Raw genomic sequence first — 19,353 nt, 5'->3', positions numbered from 1 at the left:
GCATGGCTTGCGGGATCTTAGTTCCCCGACCAGGGATTGAACCCAGGCTATGGCAGTGAAAATGCCGACTCCTAACCACTGGACTGCCAGGGAATTCCCAATTTTTCCTATTTGTGGCTTTTTCCATTTTTTCAAAGGTGTCTTCTGAAGAGTAAAAGATTTTAATTTTGATGAAGTAAAACTATCAATATTTTCCTTTTATAATTTGTGCTTTTTGTGTCCTGTTTAAGAAATTTCTGCCTTCTCCAAGTTGCAAAGATTTTTTTTAAAGGTTCTGTGGCTTTAGCATTTATTATTTAGGTCTGTGATCTAATTTTGAGTTATTTTTTGTGTATGGATAAGGTAAGTATCAAAGTTCATTTATTTCTACATGAATAATTCCAGCAGAATTTGATGAAAAGACTAGCCTTTCCCCCATTGAATTCACTTGGCAATTTTGTCGAAAGTCAATTGATCACGTACCTGTAGATCTATTCCTGGTCTATAATATTATTTCCTTGGGTCTATACATCTATTCTTTTGCCAAAACCACACTCTCTTAATTAGCTTTATAGTACATCTTAAAATCAGGTAGTCCTTTCCAACTTTCTTCTTTTTAAAGATTGTTTTGGCTATTATATGTCCTTTGCATTTATATATAAATTTTAGAACCAGCTTGTCACATTCTGAGGAAAAGCTTTCTGGCATTTTGACTTGGATTATGTTGAACCTAAAGATCAATTTGGGGGACAATTAACATCTTAAAAATGTCAAAACTCTAAATCATGAACATGTTGTATCTTTTATTTTTGATCTTTTAAAATTTCTCTCAGCAGTGTTTTGTAGTTTTCAGCATACAGATCTTGGACTTATTTTGTTAAACGTATCCCTAATATTTCATGTTTTTGATACTATTGTGAATGGTGCTATTTCCCCAATTTCATCTTCCAGTTGCTTATTTGTGGTATTGATCTTGTATTCTGCGACCTTGCTAAAGTCACTTATTTAGTTCTAAAAGCTTTTTCTGGTAGATTCCTTAAGATTCTCTACCTATACAATCATATTGACTTTGAGTAAAACAGTTTTACTTTTTTCTTACCAATTTGTATGCATTTAATTTATCTTAATTGACTTACTTCACTGGCTGGAGACCCCACAAATTTTCAATAGAAGTCTTGTTCCTGGTTTTACAGGGACAGCATTCAATCTTTGACTATTTGGTATGATGGTTGCTGTCCATTTTTTGTAATGCCTTTTATCAAGTTGAGGAAATTCCCTTCTATTCCAACTTTTCTGAGAATTTTCAATTGTGCGTGGGTATTGAGCTTTGTCAAATGCTCTTTATGCATGCATTAAGATGGTCATGATTTTTTCTTCTCTGAATATGATAAATTACACTGATTAATTTTTTAAAATTTAAACCAACTTTGCCAGCCTGGGAAAAACTCCACTTTGCCAAAACATGTGTTATCCTTTTGATACGTTGCTGGGTTCCATTTGCTACTATACTGTTAAAGCTTTTGCATTTATATTTATTTTATTTTCTTGTAAAGCCTTTATCTGATTTTGGTAATGGGGTAATATTGAACTCATAAAATGACTTGAGATGTGTTACTGTATTTTATGAAAGATTTTTATAAGATTGGTATTTGTTCTTTATTAAATGTGTGTTAGGATTCAACAGAGAAGTCATCTGGGCATGAAGGGATTTGCTTTTGTGTTTGGAAGGAAGAGGTTATTAATTATGAATTAAATTTCTTTAAAAGACATGAAACTATTCATATTTTCTATCTCTTCTTGGATCTGTTAATTTGTATTTTTCAAGGAATTTTTCTATTTTGTCTAAGTTGTCAAGTTTTTTGGAATAAAGTTTTTTATAATAGTCCCTTGTTATTTTTAATGTCTTTAGGATCTATAGTGAAGCCCCTTCCATTAGGCCTGATCTTGGTAATTTGTATTTTCTCCAGATTTTAAAATCAGGTTAGAGATTTACCAATTTCATTGACATTTTCTCTATTATTGGTACATTTTCTATTTTATTGATTTCTGTTCTTATTTTTATTATTTCCTTCCTTCTGTTTTCTTGGGGTTTAATTTGCTCTTTTTCTAGTTCTGAGAGTGGAATCTTAGAATATTGGTTTTAAACCTTTCATCTTTTTCTAAAATAAACATTTTAAGCTATAATTTTCCCTCTAAGCACTGTTCTAGCTGCATTCCACAAATTTTAACACATTGCATTTTCATTTCATTCAGTCTAAATTTTTTTTTAACATCCTTTGTTTTTTATTCTTTGGCTTGTGCATTATGTAAAACTGTATTTTACTTATAAAATATATGAGCATGTTCTAAGTATCTTATTGATTTCTAATTTATTTCTATTGTGGTCAGATAATGTTTTCTGTATGATCTCAATATTTTGGAATTTATTGAGGATCCTCCTGAGGCCCAACATATGGTCTTTTATGAACATTCCATGTGTATCTGAAAAGATTGTGTATCCCGCAGTTGCTAATGCAGTGCTTTATACATTGTTTGGTCAAGTTATTTGCTAGTGTTTGACAAGTCTTCTATATCTTTACATGTTTTATCCGTGCTGAGGGAGGTGTGTTAAAGTCTCCCACTATGTTTGTGGATTTGTTGTTTTCTTCATGTATTGTGCGTCATGTATTTTAAAAGCTTTGTTATGGGTACATTTTGGATTACTATATTTTCTTAATGAATTGGCTCTTTATCATTATGAATTAATGCTATTTATGTCTGGCAATACATCTTGTCCAATATTAATATAGCTGTTCCAGAAGTCTCATGATTAATATTCTCATGATATGTATTTTTCTATCCTTGTACTTTTAACCTATCTGTGTTTGTATATTTAAAGAGTGTATCTTGTCAATAGTCTATAGTTGAATCTTACTGTATTTTTATCCAGCCTGATGTTTTCTGCCCTTTAATTGTAGCATTAGACTCTTTAAATTAAATGTAATTAACAATATATTTAGGTATCAATTTATTATTCTGCTGTTCATTTTCTCTTTGTCCCATCTCTACTTTTTCCTCTTTTCATGCCTTCTTTAGCATTAGTTATTTTTCAAATATCCCATTTAATCTCCTCTATTGGAGATTGTTTGCTATCTCTCTGTGCTCTAGGGTTTACTATATGGACCTTCAACATATAGCAGTCTAATATCAAATAATATTATACTACTTCATGGACAATGTATCTTATAAGAGTATACTTCCATTTCTTCCTTCCCATCCTTTGTGCTGTTATTGTCATACACATTTTATTTATACATTTATTATAAATTCTGTAGTACATTGGTATTATTTTTGCTTTAAACAGTCAATTATCTTTCAGAGAAACTTAAAACTGAGAAAACCATATTGTTTATATTTGCTCAGATATTAACCATGTCCAGCTGTCCTCATTCTTGAGTTTCTAATGGTTATCATTTTACTTCAGCCTGATAGCTATAAACTCTTTTACTTTTTGTTTATCTGAAAAACTATTTCATCTTCAAATTTGGAGAATATTTTTGCTGGATAGAGAATTCTATGGCTTCTTTTTTTTAATTTTGAATTTGGAAATGTGGTATTTTATATTTTTTTTATTTTTTAATTTTATTGGAGTATAGTTGATTTACAACGTTGTGTTAGTTTCAGGTGTACAGCAAAGTGAATCAGTTATACATGTACATATATCCACTCTTTTTAAGATTCTTTTCACATATAGGCCATTGCAGAGTATTGAGTAGAGTGCTGGATAGAGAATTCTAGACATTTTTGTTTGTTTTTGTTTTCTTTTTCAGCACTTTAGATGCTGTTTCATTGTCTTCTGGCTTGCATTATTTGTGAAAAGAAGTTAGTTGATTCTTACCTCTGTTCTCCTGATAGAACATGCCCTTTTTTCCTGGATGCTTTAAGATTTTCTCTTTGCCACTGGTTTTCAGCAGCTTAATTATGGTGTACATTGGAGTACATTAAGCCACTTGGATCTATGTATTTATAGCTTTTATCAAATTTGAAAATTTTTAGCCATTAGTTATTCAAAAAATTTTTTTCTGCCTAACTTCCTCACCACACACACAGACTTAAGGTATTGAAATTGAACATATGTTATCAATATTGCTTGATATTGTCCCAAAATTCACTGAGCTCTATTTTTTTCAAGGATTTTTCTCTGTGTGTTTCTGTTTCTATTGCTATGTCTGAAAGCTCACTTGTCTTTTTTTTCTACAGCATCTAATCTTATGTTAAGTCCATCAGGCAACTTTTTAATACTAAATACTATATTTTTCAGCTCCAGAATTTTATTTGCTCTCAAAATAATTTCTACTCCTTTATTTATAGTGTTTATATTTTCCTTTAAATCCTTGAACATATTTATAATAGCTATATGAAAGCCCCCATTAGCTAATTCCATTATTCCTGTTATTTCTGCTTCTTTGTCTATGGATGCTGTGAATGTTACACTAGAATTTCCGGATTTTGTTGTTGTTCTTAAAGAGTTTTGAAGTTTGTTAGGCAAATAAGTTACTTGAGAATTAGCTTGATCCATTTGATGATTTTTTTTTAAGCTTGGTTGTAGTACTAGAATAACTTCTATTCTAATGCTAGTTCAGTACTACTTCTAAGGCACAATCTACCTGGGGTCTCTACTGGAATCCCAGGTATTTTGTCCACTCAGGCTCATCAGAACTTAAATGTCTTCCATTTCTTTCTTACCCTAGGAATTGTTCAGCTTACAGCTCTCTACCAGCTGTTCTTTGCCTGACCTCGTGGAATTTTATCCTGTGACTGTACATCTTAGTTATCAACCAGGAACTCAAGGGAATCCCTATGAAGATTTTCTCAGCTATTTGCTGCATTGTTTTCTCTCTCCAGTTTTCTACCTGACAAATTCCAGCTATCTAAGCCTCCATGAAGTGTGATCTCTGTTTCCTCAACTCAGTGAGACCACTGTGCTGTGCTTTGGTTTCTTTTCCCTTTACAGTGTACAGAAAATGAATCTAGGCAGAGAGCTGGGCAGAATCCAGGCAGAGAGTAGGGCTCATCTCATTTCTTTCTTCTTTTCTTTTAAAATTTAATTAAATTAATTTATTTTTTATACAGCAGGTTCTTAGTAGTTATCAGTTTTATACATATCAGTGTATATATGTCATTCCCAATCTCCCAATTCATCCCACCACCACCCCACCCTCACTTTACCCCCTTGGTGTCCATACGTTTGTTCTGTACATCTGTGTCTCTATTTCTGCCTTGCCAACCAGTTCATCTGTACCATTTTTCTAGATTCCACATATATCCGTTAATATACGATATTTGTTTTTCTCTTTCTGACGTACTTCACTCTGTGTAACAGTCTCTAGGTCCATCCACATCTCTACAAATGACCCAATTTTATTCCTTTTTATGGCTGAGTAATATTCCATTGTATATATGTGCCACATCTTCTTTATCCATTCATCCGATGATGGGCACTTAGGTTGTTTCCATCTCCGGGCTATTGTAAATAGAGCTGCAATGAACATTTTGGTACATGACTCTTTTTGAATTATGGTTTTCTCTGGGTATATGCCCAGTAGTGGGATTGCTGGGTCATACAGTAATTCTATTTTTAGTTTTTTAAGGAACCTCCATACTGTTCTCCATAGTGGCTGTATCAATTTACATTCCCACCAACAATGCAAGAGCATTCCCTTTTCTCCACACCCTCTCCAGCATTTGTTGTTTGTAGATTTTCTGATGATACCCATTCTAACTGGTGTGAGGTGATACCTCATTGTAGTTTTGATTTGCATTTCTCTAATGAATAGTAATGTTGAGCAGCTTTCCATGTGCCTCTTGGCCATCTGTATGTCTTCTTTGGAGAAATGTCTACTTAGGTCTTCTGCCCATTTATTGATTGGGTTGTTTATTTTTTTAATATTGAGCTGCATGAGCTGTTTATGCCTTTTGGAGATTAATCCTTTGTCCATTAATTTGTTTGCAAATATTTTCTCCCATTCTGAGGGTTGTCTTTTCGTCTCGTTTATAGTTTCCTTTGCTGTGCAAAAGCTTTTAAGTTTCATTAGGTCCCATTTGTTTATTTTTGTTTTGATTTCCATTACTCTGGGAGGTGGGTCAAAAAGGATCTTGCTGTTATTTATGTCAAAGAGTTTTCTTCCTGTTTTCCTCTAAGAGTTTTATAGTGTCTGGTCTTACATTTAGGTCTCTAATACATTTTGAGTTTATTTTTGTGTATGGTGTTAGGGAGTGTTCTAATTTCATTCTTTTATATGTAGCTGTCCAGTTTTCCCAGCACCACTTATTGAAGAGATTGTCTTTTCTCCATTGTATATCCTTGCCTCCTTTGTCATAGATTAGTTGACCATAGATGTGTGGGTTTATCCCTGGGCTTTCTATCCTGTTCCATTGATCTGTATTTCTGTTTTTGTGCCAGTACCATATTGTCTTGATTACTGTAGCTTTGTAGTATAGTCTGAAGTCAGGGAGTCTGATTCATCCAGCTCTGTTTTTCATCTCATTTATTTCTGTTCTCATATGGATTACAGTCCTTCACTGGCTATTGTCCAATTATTGAAAACAGCTAATTTATATATTTTTATATGTAGTTTTCTAGTTGTTAACAGTTGGGGGAAAGTCTGGTAGTAGCTCAGAAGCAAAAATTCCTCAGCTTTCTTTTTAATAAATATTGTTACTGCATTCAGAATTTTAGATGAACAGTTATTTTCTTTTAGCACACCAAAATTATACTGATGGTTGTAAGTTATACTAACTTTTATCATTTCTGTTGAGGAGTCATCTGTTGTTCCTTTGGAAGTACAGTGTTTGTGTGTGTGTGTGTGTGTGTGTGTGTGTGTGCATGTGCTTGCAAAGGTGGAAGGGACTGTCTTTTACTATTTTGTCATTGGTTTTTAGAAATGTAATTATGATTGCCTATGTGTGCCCTTCTTTGTATCTATCCTGCTTGGAGTTATTAGGACTTCCTGAATCTGTAGCTTAATCAGTTTTTGGAAAATTCTCAGCCAAGATTGCATCTACCACATCCTGTCTCTCCCCCTTTTTTTTTCAGACTTCAATTACATGTTTGACTATTCATGATGTTCTATGTATCTCTCAAGCTCTTTTCGCTATTTTTCATTCTTTCCTCTGAAGAGAGGAAAGATACTTCAGTAAGATATTGTCTCCTGACCTAATTAACAGTTCACTGATCTCTTTTGCTGTGTTGGTTCTGCTTTAAGAAGACCTACTGGATACATTTTTTTGTTGTTGTTCTAGAATTACTATTTTATTCTGTTTTTAAAATAAATTCTAGTTCTTCCCTGGTAAATTTATTCACCTTATCATTCATTTTCTTGAACATTTATCACAGTCATTTTAATGTTTGTTTTATATAACTCCAATATGTGGATAACCTAGGTTTTTACTGTCTGGTTTTTTTCCTCTTGATTTTTCTCAGTTTGGCCTTGTCCCCTGGCATGTTTGGCAATTTTTTATTAAATGCCAGATATTATATTTGAAACATTGTTGTGGTTCTACATGTTGTTCTCTCCCCTCAGATTTCAGTTTTCATCTGGCAGGCAGATAGGATAGATGTAGATCACCTTTTACTAATCAATAATTGAGGTGATTTGAAGATGGATTTGATTCTCTGAAAGCTTCTGGTTTTCTATTCATCTTAATGCATATAGTCTTTCAGGAGCCTCAACTAGAACCTTAGGGTGTGTATTTGTGCCCTTCCTTCTTGGAAGGTTCTAAGCTCCAATTTTTGTTCTGCTGGCATTGTGAGATTCCTGCGTATTCTTCATTGTGTAGCCACTTAGCTGCTGCTTGATTTCTTTTCTTTGCCTTTCACTTTGTGCAGCTTAAAATGAGGCAAATGCCTTTAGGAGGAAAGTGGGGCAGAATAATCCATTCACTTTTCTGAGGTCGTCTTTCCTTGAGTTTTAGTCCCTCAGGTCCTGACTGTCTTGGTAGCACTGCGACCTGATTATTTTCTCTCTAAGCCTGTGGTATTCTCAAAATTTCTGAGATATTATCTTTTTGGCCTTTTGGTCCAATGTTACTTGGAAATCAGCTAATGTTTCAAAGGCAAAGGCAGCAGAGAATGTCAGGTTCACACCAATGCCCTTTCCTTCTCTCTGCGTTCTTGGCCCCATTCTCAAGCTCTTAACTTTGATTCCATTTTTTTAATTGGCTAATATAAGTCTTCGAGTATTTTTTCCAGAATATGTAAAAAAGCCATTTACTTTCTTACCTGTTTCATTTGGAAAATATTTTTCTCTTCCTTTCATACATATTAACAACTTAAATGAATGTATAAGCCCTGGGTGATACCAGTTACCCTCTCTCTCTTGTTTCATTTTTCATCTGTGATCTAGTGTTACATACACTCTTGAAGCTCTTTTTTTCCCTTGGTTGATAACTTGTTTTTGTTTTGTTGATAACTTAAATTTTCTTATCCTAGAAATCAAAAGAATTATCAGCATATGTGTCAATATAATCTCTTTTCATTAATAATCCAGTCACAGAGTAAACCTTTTGTTTTTTGAAAGGCAGAGAGTGTGTTATTCTTTTCATAGGTATATACTAATGTTTATTGCTTTGAAAAAAAATACAGGGTATTTTTCTCATTAAAAAAATTAAGCCAATATTAAAAATATTTGTTGTAGAACATTCATATAATATATATCTAAAAAGTAGAAGTCTCCTTAATACTGATTCTCCAGAGTTAGTTAGGTAACAGATAGCATTCCAATAATATTATGTAACATCTTACAGAAAAATCTGAGTGAACTTTTTGGCCAATCCAGTATTTATGGACACTATGTACAAAGTTTTCTTTCTCAAAAATGGTATCATGCACATTATTTTGCAATTTGCTTTTTTCACTTTACAATATAGTTTGGAAATCTTTCCAAGTTAGCAAATTTTTCTGGTTATCTACTGCTGCATAACAAATCACCCCAAAATTAAATGGCTTAAAACATCAATGTATTACTACCCCTTTTAGTCTGTGGGTCAGAAATTCAGACAGGGCACGGTATGGATGGTGTCTCTCTGCCCTACAATATCTGGGTCCTCAGCTGGGAAGACTCTTACAGCAGGGTCTAGAATAGCTGGGGACTGGCCAGATATCTATCTCTATCTTTCCCTCTTCCTCCCCCTCTCCATTTCTCCTTTATTAACTTGCTGCCTCCTATCCTCCACACAGCTAGCTTGGGCTGCCTTGCAGCATGGCAGACTCTGGGTAATTGGACTTCTTACATGGTGACTTAGGGCTCTAAGAGAGTGTTCCAAGAGACAGGACATAAAAGCTTCCAGTTTAAGTCCTAAGCCTGGAAACTGGAACAAAATAACTTCTTTATTCGATTAAAGAAGTAACATATCCTGTCCAGATTCAAGGGAAGGGCGATGTAGATCCCAACTTGGTGACAGGAATATTAAAGAATGTCCAGCCATATTTAATGCAACACGGTAAAAAATTCACCTTCAATCAAGCATTATTTACATTCTTCTAACATGAAACATACCCAGACACATCCAAAAGTTCCAAAAGTCTCATCTCCTTGTGGCACCAGGTTCAGGCTTGAGGTCGTGGATCAGTTCATCTAAAGCAGGTTCAGGGGAGGTTCTTCTCAATCTGAAGATCTGTGAGCTCCTCCTTCCTCTTCACTAAATACCCTCCACACACCTGTGAGGCAGAGATACAGTAAGTGCAACAGACACCCCGTTCAATAGGGGAGGGTGTGGGTGGTGTTTCCTATAGCAGCCACACTGGCTCATAGCAATTGTGAAATCCAGCTGGGAACGTGTCATCGGTTCCTTAATTAAGGCCCAGTCCTGCTTCTTGGGAATGATTCTTCACAGCTCTTGGCCTCATCTTTTGGGCTTTTGGTTCCTCTATCAGCCATTCTCCCTCTCTCATAAGAAACAACTCTTCTTTGCAGCGTGTTTATTGTCCACGGACGGTCAGGGATCCAAAGGCCTCCTTTCCTTTTGTACTGTCTCCGTCCCTTTCAGCCCCAAACTGGTATGTTTTCTTTAAAAACATTGAGGGCTTCCTGTGAGTTAAACTAGAATCCATCCACTAGAGAAAAACTACACTTACACACCTCTTGAAGAATAGGCCCTTCTCTATTTTCAGCCCCCGGTGAGGCTGCTGAGGGACCACGTCTCTGGGATTCTTAGAAGCTCTTTTAGGCCTGCCCTTAAATATGTGTGAGGTCTTAACAAAGGATTTGACTGCACCACATCCCCAACTTAATCTTTATCTGGAGACCACACTTTACTGCCCTGGATTTGAATGTTTTTGCCTGGAGATGTCAGAATGAGCAACAGTTCTCTCGAACACAGCAAGTCCTGGTTCTTTCTATTTCCTCTAAATTCTACTCAGAACAATGGAATGATTTCTGCTTTAATTCATCTCTGCTTGTCTTTTATTACAGGCATCTAGAAAAACCCAGTTGGCTCCTTCTATGCTCTACTTGGAACTCTTCTAGTCAGATCCATGAGTTCATTAGGTAGCCTTCTCATCTGTGTCACATTACTACAGGCAACTGTTTTGCTAACTGACCCACCAGTACATGGCTAAGGTGCTCTGTTTCCCAGCTTCCAGGAACAGTCTTCTTGGCGTCCTTCAAGTCATTTCCAGGAGTCTTCCTGAGGCCCTTGCGGCTTTCACTAACAGACTTACGAGGCACTTCTGCGTTGTCCAATCCCAAAGCCAACGTTTTAAGTGTTTGTTACAGCGCCAGTCTACTTCCAGATACTGAATTTTGTTCTGGTTTTCTGTTGCTGCCTAACAAACCACTCTAAAACCTCCTGCCACAAAGTAGAGAATGTGCGTTGTAAAGAAGCCAATGCATTCCATTGTCCGCATTTTGATAGGATACATGAAAAATGTTACCCTCCAGCACGTACCCAAATGATTTTTTCTTTTTCTGCCTATTTCTCTTCAGAATGCAACAGACCCTGTCATCCCCCTCTACCCATGACTGTCTTGGGCACTTGAAGTAGATGTAGTTATTGTAGTTATTATATAGAACTGCTTTTTCAGGTAAAACAAAAGAAGGAAAGACAGGGGAAGGGCTGATGTAGAGGTGGCAATGACTTTGACCATGTTAGAAAATGTTTACCACTTGGTAAGGTAGCAATCGTCCAGGTGTCTGATTTGTATAACTCTGAGTCCCAAAGCTAGAGGTAGGTGATAGAACAAAGTTAATGCTTACTCCCAGCTGTTTGCTGGAGGGCTGTATTATTCTGGGTTGGAGAGAGTACTTATGCTAAATCAAGGTACAAATGCATGGAACCCATTTTGTTCCATGTTGGTTTTAGCTTCCATTGTGATATTTGGTACAAGATTTTCTTTGGCAATTTAACAGGAAGGAGCTGACACGTTTTGACCCTTAATAAATATATATTGAACAAATAAATAAAAGTTGGAGCAAGGGTACCAGGGCCTGAGAACCTGCAACCCTCTTAACCTGGAAGTCTCAAAACGGTCATAGTTGGTGAGGACCAGGAAACTGTATTTAGTGTAAAGTCTGCCACCTGGCTTTCTAGTTCTTGATGTCCATTGAGAGCCTTGATTTTTTTCCCTCAAGGTTATGTCTTTGACATCTGTTAACTACTCATGAATAATGACAATAGCCAGCATTTGTTGAACACTTACTATGCCTGGAGCTGAGTTAACTGAGTGAATGGCTATTCCAGGTTATCACATTTAATGTTTACAACAACCTTACGGAGTAGATACTCTAATTATCCCCATTTGACAGATGAGGACAGTGAGATTTAGAGAGAACCAACAGTTTGCCCAAATTCACACAGGCAGTGAGGGCAGAGATCTGACAGATGTGTCCTGCTCTGGTTAAATGGTTAAATCTACTTTCTACCAGGAACTCCATGTGTGTATATAGACTTGCTTAAGGGACTTTGGTGACTTGGTTGCCATCCAGAAAACGACAGAACAACTGCTACAGAGGCAACAGATTACTAGAAGATGCAGCTTTCATCCAAACTAAGAGATCGGTGGGAAAGATCATTCTGAGACTCTATCCACTCTTTTAGTTCATCTGCCCGTGACCCTTCAGGGAAACTCTTGGAAGTGCTTTCTCTGTATTGATACATCTCTGAACTAGGTAGGTAAGATTCAGCCAATGGCTTACGAAGATAATTTTGGAAGTAGGGCAGGTACAAGGAAAGATAGTAAGAATACGAGGTAGCAAATGCTAAATGCCAAAGGTATGGTACCAGCAATGAGTGCTACGAGGGCTCAGAGGAACCACGCCCAGGCTGCAAACCAGGAGGCGCAGACAAGGAGGGGACCCTGATTAACTTGGGCCGCTGGCTGGCAGCACCAGTGCCCACGTTCTCTTGGCAGACGCCCCAGCAGGAACAGAGGTGACTGCTGAGTTGTTTGGACAAGAGGCTTATGGAAGTATTGCCTGCTTGGCTCCTGATTGGTGTGAGAATTTTTATATATATCTTTTCTTTGATTCTGGAAATTGGAAGACTCTCAGTTGGTGGCACAGTCTTTCTGCCACCTAGAGGGGGCAGGAAACTAGGGACCCTGGAAAAGAGAGTGCTGTGAGGAAAGAGTAGCCTGCTCCAGCCAGGTGGGTTCCTTCTCCTGTGGCGCGCCCTTGGGAGGAGCAGAAAGGGACTGGTAGGTGCCTGATTCTGTCTATGGGACAGACAGAGATGCGTCTTGGTGTTCTGATTTTTCTTTTCTTTCTTTTCCTTTTTTTTTTTGACGACACAAAGCTTGGTAGCACTGTGTATTCTGTCAGCTTCTGGGCACATGAGAGGTAGACAGGTGGGGACCAGAAAAGGTGACTGGAGGCTCTAAGCTAACGGGTTGCCCTTGAGGCACAGGGTAGAGGAGGAAAGGGGTCTGTCTGGGTATGGACTTGGCAGGGGGCAGTGCCAGGGCAGGTTGCAGACGGTCTTTGAGATGCCTAGCTCACACCTGTGTCCAAGCACCCTCTCCCCCTCGTCAAATCCATTCTGTGACCTTGGAAAGGGAAGTGGGGGGCCAAACCACGTGTTCTCAGTCCCTGGGGAGAGGGATCAGAGGTCGGTGGGCGATCGCCGCAGAAGTACCCCCTAGATGGTGCTGGGGTGAGCACCTCGAACCCTCCTCCTCCCCCGGTTTTGGCCGCCGGCACCTCAACTCGGCGCCCGCCCTCCCCCCCGGGCGCGGATGCAGGTGTGATCCTGGCCCTGGGGATGAAGTAGTTAAGGTGGGGGGCGCTTGGGTAAGTTGTCCAATACCGAGGAACAGCAGTTTGCCGGAGTTAACGTGGGCAGCTTCTTTGGGGAGGAAGGAAGGAGGACCGTCTGCCAAGCTCCAGTTCGCCCCCCGCGCGTGTGCCTGTGTGTGCAGTGCGTGTGTGTGTGTATGCGCGAGTGTGAGTGCGCGCGCGCCGAGGCGTTCCTCAGGTTGCGCTGCCTGGAAACCGAGGGAGCCATTGGCAAGGCGGAGGGGTGGGGGTGGTGTCTCCCAGACCCCCCGAGGCGAGGCGCGCCCCGAACCCCGGCTCCTGACGCGGGCGAAGGCAGGGCGGGGAAGGCGCCGCGGGCGGTTTCAAGGCCCCGGGGGGCCCACCGGGGAGGAGCCGGGGAGGAGGCCGGAGCTGCATGGAGTTTCTAGGGCGCGCAACTCCGGCGGGGCCTCGGCCACTGGGCTCCGGGGCTCAGCGAGGCAGCCGCGCACATGGGCTGAGCCCGCGCGCCGGGGCTCTGCACGGCCAGCGGGAGCGGGAGGGGTAGAGGAGCGCGCCGAGCCGGGGGTGCGGGGCAGCGTCCCCAGACGGGAGCCGAGGACAAGGACAGGAGGAGCGCGCCCAGACCGCGCTCCGAGCCGACGAGGGGCTCGCGCCGGCCCCGGCGCGCGCTTGGGGAGCGGCCCGGGGCGCCGTGGGAGCCGGCGGCAGCGAGGATGCCGGCGCGGGGCCGCGGCGGCCGGCCGGGGGTGTGAGCGTGAGGCTGAGCGCTGCCCGCCGGCGCCTCCCCCCGCGCCGCCCCCTCCCTGCGGGCCTCGGAAGAAGCCCCCGGCGCGCGCGGAGGCGCCTCGGAACCCGGGCTTCGGGGCGGCGGGCCCGCGCGGCCGGCCCCGGCCCAGCCAGAGGTGAGTGCCGCCGCCCGCTCGCTCCCGCCCTCTCCTCTTCCCTCAGTCCTCGCCCCTCTGTACCGTACCCCAAACCCGCGGCTGTCGCGGGCCCCTGGCCCCGGAGTGGGCGGGCGACAACGCCTCCCATACCTGTTGGCGCTGGCAGAGGGCACCGGGCGGGCTGGGGGTTGTCCGAGCTGCCTTGCCCTCCCCGGGGGTGGCTGCTGGCCGCCAGCCCCAAGATGTGGGGCCGGGGCAGGGCCGCGGGTGTCCCACCCGGGTGTCCCGGAACTGTGCGGGCTGCAGGCTGGGAGCCGCTCCCCGAGTCCCCCGCGCCAGTGGCCGCTAGTCTGCGCGCCCCCGGCCGCGGGCGCCGGGGCTGTGGAAGGGAGGGGAGCTGCACCGCAGCCCAGGTGGGAGAGCGGGGCGGCTTCCAGGTATCCGGGAAGCCGGGAGTCATGGCGATCGGCGGAGGATTGTCTCCATCTCCAGCCCAGGCGCGGGCTGCTCGTCCTCCGGGGCGCACGCTCCTCGCTGCCACCCGCCCGGCGTCCGCGGGCCCTGGGGAGCGCGGGATCACCCGGAGGCCTCCTGCAGCCCAGCCCGGGACTCGGCTGCCACTCAGCTGGACCCTGGGTCCCCAGCAGCTCCCTGAGTCCCGCTCTCGGGTAGAGGCGGGCGCCGACTCTGCCGGGCAGTCTGGGTTTACCGGGTGCCCCAGCCTTCCCGGACTGGCGCGACGGGGAGTGAACTTCCTCAGACTTGGCCTGAGGGCGCCTAGGCAGCAGCAGGTAGTTCTGGGGCCGGCGTCGGGGCCCGGGAGAGCGGAGGACGCCTAACCCGACGGGGTGGGGCCGCCGAGAGTGGACGGAGGGCCACTTTTTAGCATCGAGGCGCCAGCCACGTGTGCCCTCTGCCCCCACGCCCAGCATCATTTCCCTCTGCTCTTTTTCCTTTAAGGACCAGTGTGTGGGGCAAGCGCCTTCCTTGCCCTTGGTGTTGAAGCCCTTTGCCCCCGGGGAACGGTGCCTGCAGTTCCTGAGGTGCCAAGACTGGGGCGCCATCCCCAGCCCCTGAGCTTGATTTTTGGCAGAATAGGACACTTTGCTGGGCTCGGAGAAGAGCAGCTCAGTGCCGGCCGTGTGTGTCTGTGTCCACTGAAGTCTGATTAGCGGTACTATAGTAACTACATTCTAGCGTGGATAAGAGCAGCCTCGGGGATAGAGTTGAGGTGCCCTTCTCTGGGCAGAATGGGTAGATTTCTGCCCTCTGTGTGTACACACATAGGCCATTTGTGCAAATGTGAAAACTCATAACTCTTAGGATTTCCACGTTCTGCTTTAACTGCTGACTTCAGTCCAAAAGATAAACTCTTTTTCAATTTAGGCATCAGAGCTTTGGAAAGGGTTTTAAAGCCATTGGTGTGAAATTGTCTTGGGGCTGGAGCAGGACACGGTTTTCATCCCAGCCTGATTCCAGCTCTCCTCCTTGGCTTGTTTTTATTTCATCTTTGGGGGCTGAAGAAGGAGGTGTTGGTAGAGTCCCCGTTTTCTTTGCTACGTGTCTCTATGAGGCTCTGAAGTCTGGAGGGCAACTCGGACCTCTCCCGTGCTTGCTGCTCTATTGGGACACCCCGGCTAAGGATCCATTCCTGGGCTCCAGGAGCCGCAGAGCTTTGCTGGTTCCTTAGGCAGCTGGGCCCCACGAGTGCCCGATGGATGCCCCCGGGCCATGTTCACCCCGCAGCCTGCTCTGGTGGAGGCCCAGCCGAGCGGCCCCCCCCCCCCCTTTCTGAGCTCACTGCAGACATGTGGGTTTTTCATGGCAGTAGCTGCCTGAAAAACAGCTATGTTTACTGAGAAGCTGGTCTTCAACACTGATGTTGGTTACTGGCTGTATCCAAGTGGAGTAATGAAAACAAAACTCTCTGGAAACCCAATCCCTCGGATATTTTATTGGAGGAGTGCTAAATCCGCTTAGAATTGTTCATAGAGATCACCTTTCTCTGACCTCGGACTGTAACTATTGCCAGTAATCAGGCCTTCAGTGAGGGTGCAGCATAAGGGCTTTGTAGGAAGAAAATCATTTCATTCAGCTGGTTCCGAGGAGAACGCACGATGGGCGGGACTTGATGGAGACCCACGGCTCCCTTTCCTCGCTGAGGGGTGATGGGGGTTGCGGGGGGCGGTGAGGCTGCGCGTGTGACAGCTGCTTGGCCGAGTTTAACAGTTATCTTCGCAGTGGGAGGCCTCTGATAAGCGCCCAAGTATTGGTCAGGGTTCGGCTGCAATCTAGAAATTTCTTTTCCATAGCAAGTGGCTTTGGGAGGGACAGTGTGCTCCCGGGTCAACAGCCCGGGAGAGGTATCTGACGGCTGGTACTTTGCCCCGGCGCGGCGTCCGCGGTCTTGCTGGCTTTGCCAGCCCACTCCAGCGCTGACAGCCTCTGCAGTGCTCAGTGGGTGGCAGAAGGGGGCGCTAGTTCTTATACTGAGAGGAATTCTGGTGGCTCAGCGAGAACTTTGGACATTTAAGGTCTTTGCAGACCCTCTTAATTCGGATTTCTGGGATCCTTCTTGAGGCCAGACACTTTACACATTGGAGCTCATGGAACTCCCATTTTTTCTTATTTGGAAACTGATGCCGAGGGTGGTTAACTAACTTTCCTGAGGCCACGTAGCTTGTGGGTAAGAGGCAGGGTTACGGTTTCATTCAAAGAGGCTGGGGTTCCTGATTGGAAGTCCAGGGATCTTTCCACACTGCTGCCTATGATCTGAAGAGCGGTTAAGTAACCTTTGACCTTCGGTGCCTTGTCTAGGGTCAGACCCATGGCGGGTGCCCCCTCTGTGTTTGCTGAGTGAACCTAGGGCAGCATCTCATTCCTCACTCCTGACGAGGAAACTCAGGCACAGGAGGAGCTCTGCCTGGTGCAGTGGGGTCGGGGAGGAGGCCCTGCCCTCCACGTGTGCCCACACTGGAGCCACGTGAGGCGCGAGCCCAGATTGGCTTCATTATAGGCTGCCGCGTCTTTGTTTGTTTGCATGTTCCCTATCTGCGCCCACATTGGTATGGGGTGGGTGGCATCTTTGCTCTTCCTTCGAGGCTTAACCTGATGTAGTCAGAGTGTCTGAAACGTCCTTTTGCGATGGAGAACCATTAGGCAGCACAACCAAACAGCCCCCGATGCTTGTTAAAACCGCGTGCGTCCTGACTCTCGAGCGCTGAAACCATCCCTCGAGATGGGCAGGGCGTTGGCCGATCCCCCGGTTACCCCACTGGAGGATAATTCTGCATGTGGTTAGAAAGGAGGAAAATGAAAGCACAGTTGTTGCATCCAACCTGGGGCTTTCCGAGTGAATTATGGTTTTAATCATTTAACATCTAACAAAAATGTATTCAGTGTCTATTATGTGGTACGGATAGAGAGATGAATGTGACACGGCGGCTGCCATCAATAAATTCCCAGATTAGTGGGGAAGGCAGACCACGTGTGAGGCGTGCACGTTTGCGAGCAGAGATGCAAGGCAGCCCGCCTAGCATGGCAGCGATGTCTGAGCAGAGCTTGAAGGATGGTTATCAAGTGGCCAGCCTTACTTGGGGATCCCAGTGCAGAGGAAGTCGGGTGAGAGATAAGAAAACATATGGAAAATGTGAGGAAGCAGCTGGTAGTTTGGAGCTCCTGGAGCTTCAAGGGTGAGGCAGGGAATGACAAGAGAAGAGGCTGGAATGGTAGAAGGAAGGTTTTGGTCAGGACCAGGGGGCAGGCGGCATGGTCAGATCTGAGTTTTAGGTAAGTCCAGTTGGGGCCCTCGTGGAGAGCGGATTTGGCATTGAGGTAGACCAGAGGCGTGATACCAGTGAGGCGGCTGGAGCTGAGGTTCTGGTGGGGAGTATGGAGAAGAGATGGACCGAGCAGACATTTAGGAGAATTCTCAGTTAGGGTTCCTGGGTTGCAAACAACAGAAACTGACTTGGGCTAGCAGCTAAAGCAAACAAGGAGAATGCTGTAGAAGGTACTGATGGGAATTCGCAGGGCTGAGGGCCTGCCCGAAGAACCAGGCTTGGAGCAGCTGGGAATTAGGCAGTCGAGGGGATCTTGGTGGCTGGAGTAGTCTTTCGGTTTCTCTCAGGTGATGCTATGGAAGTAAATGATCTCCAGCCTTTTCCTCCATCATCATCATATTTATTATTATTATTTTTAATTTTTATTATTCTGTTACATTCAGAATGCTCAGAGGAAATGTCTAACTGGCATAGCTTTGGGTCTTCATATCAGGAACAGTTTTCTGAAAGTTCATCCGAATGGGGAGAGGTAGTTTTTCTGAAAAAGGAAGTTGGAATGATCCTGCTAGAAGACTTGGGCATGTCCTCCACAGGAGGGATAGTTGGTGGGACTTACTGATCGATTGAGTAGGAGTAAGAGAAAGGAAGGGTATAGTGTGTCACCACAGAGTTTCTGGTTTAGGTAACGGGGTGGATAAACAAAATAAAAGTCTGGCCCAGACTAAATAACCCACTTGTTTTCCTGCCGGCAGGGCTGTGGGCCGCTCTCCGTTACCAGGCCACAGGAGAAGGTGACGGCCTATTTTAAAAAGTCTCATTAAGGGGCTGTGCTGCTGAGAATAAGGCCTGTTTAAGTAGGTTACTTAAGCTCATGCCCCACAAATCTGGGTACTTTGAAAACATTTTCATTCATTCAACCAGTATTTATTGAGCATCTGGTGTGGGTACTGGGGACAATGGTGAATAGACAGAGGTGGTACTCTCATATTCTAGTGGTGTAAGACACAATAAAAAAATAAAAATGGAAAATAAAATTAGATGATATCATGGAGACAGATACAGGGGCTGCTTCAGATTGGGTGGTCAAGAGAGTTCTCACCAAAGAGCCGTATTTAAGCTGGGTAAATCGGGGGAAGATCTGGGGAAGAACTTCCAGGCAGTGGCAGCAGCCAGTGCAAAGGTGCTGAGGTAGGAACCACAGGGTGCTTTAGAGGAACAGGAAGGAGGCTGGTGTGGCAGGAGATGTGTACCGAGAAGCAGGGGCTAGTTCCTGAGGGGGCCTCAGAGGTCACCCTGTAGAGTTTGGGCTTGATACTGAGTTTGATGGGAGCACAAGGAGGGTGTTAAACGGCACAGTGACATGATTTAACTTACGTTTTCAAAAGATCACCCTGGCCGCTGTGCATTCTGTGTGCACTCCCTTGGTGCAACAAAGAGAGTCTTTATTCATTAGAGTATAAAATGAAATGTAGT

The 19,353-nt window shown here is 43.8% G+C and overlaps 1 protein-coding gene across 3 annotated transcripts in view; it reads left to right on the top strand.

Moving 5' to 3' along the window:
* The window catches only part of CALN1 (calneuron 1), a 470,898-nt gene that overhangs the window by 62,316 nt on the left and 389,229 nt on the right, over positions 1-19,353 (top strand). Inside the window, exon 1 of one of the 3 annotated variants that reach the window (XM_067705965.1) lies at positions 13,979-14,116. The exons of the other annotated variants lie outside the window; for them this stretch is intronic. The gene's annotated coding sequence lies outside the window, so the exon portion shown is untranslated. Of the gene's footprint in view, positions 1-13,978; positions 14,117-19,353 lie in introns of those variants that run through there. 3 annotated transcript variants of the gene reach the window in all.

The sequence above is a fragment of the Pseudorca crassidens genome, chromosome 15 (assembly GCF_039906515.1).
Source record: "Pseudorca crassidens isolate mPseCra1 chromosome 15, mPseCra1.hap1, whole genome shotgun sequence".
Taxonomy (NCBI): Eukaryota; Metazoa; Chordata; class Mammalia; order Artiodactyla; family Delphinidae; genus Pseudorca; species Pseudorca crassidens.
This window is presented reverse-complemented; position numbering and strand designations above follow the sequence as displayed.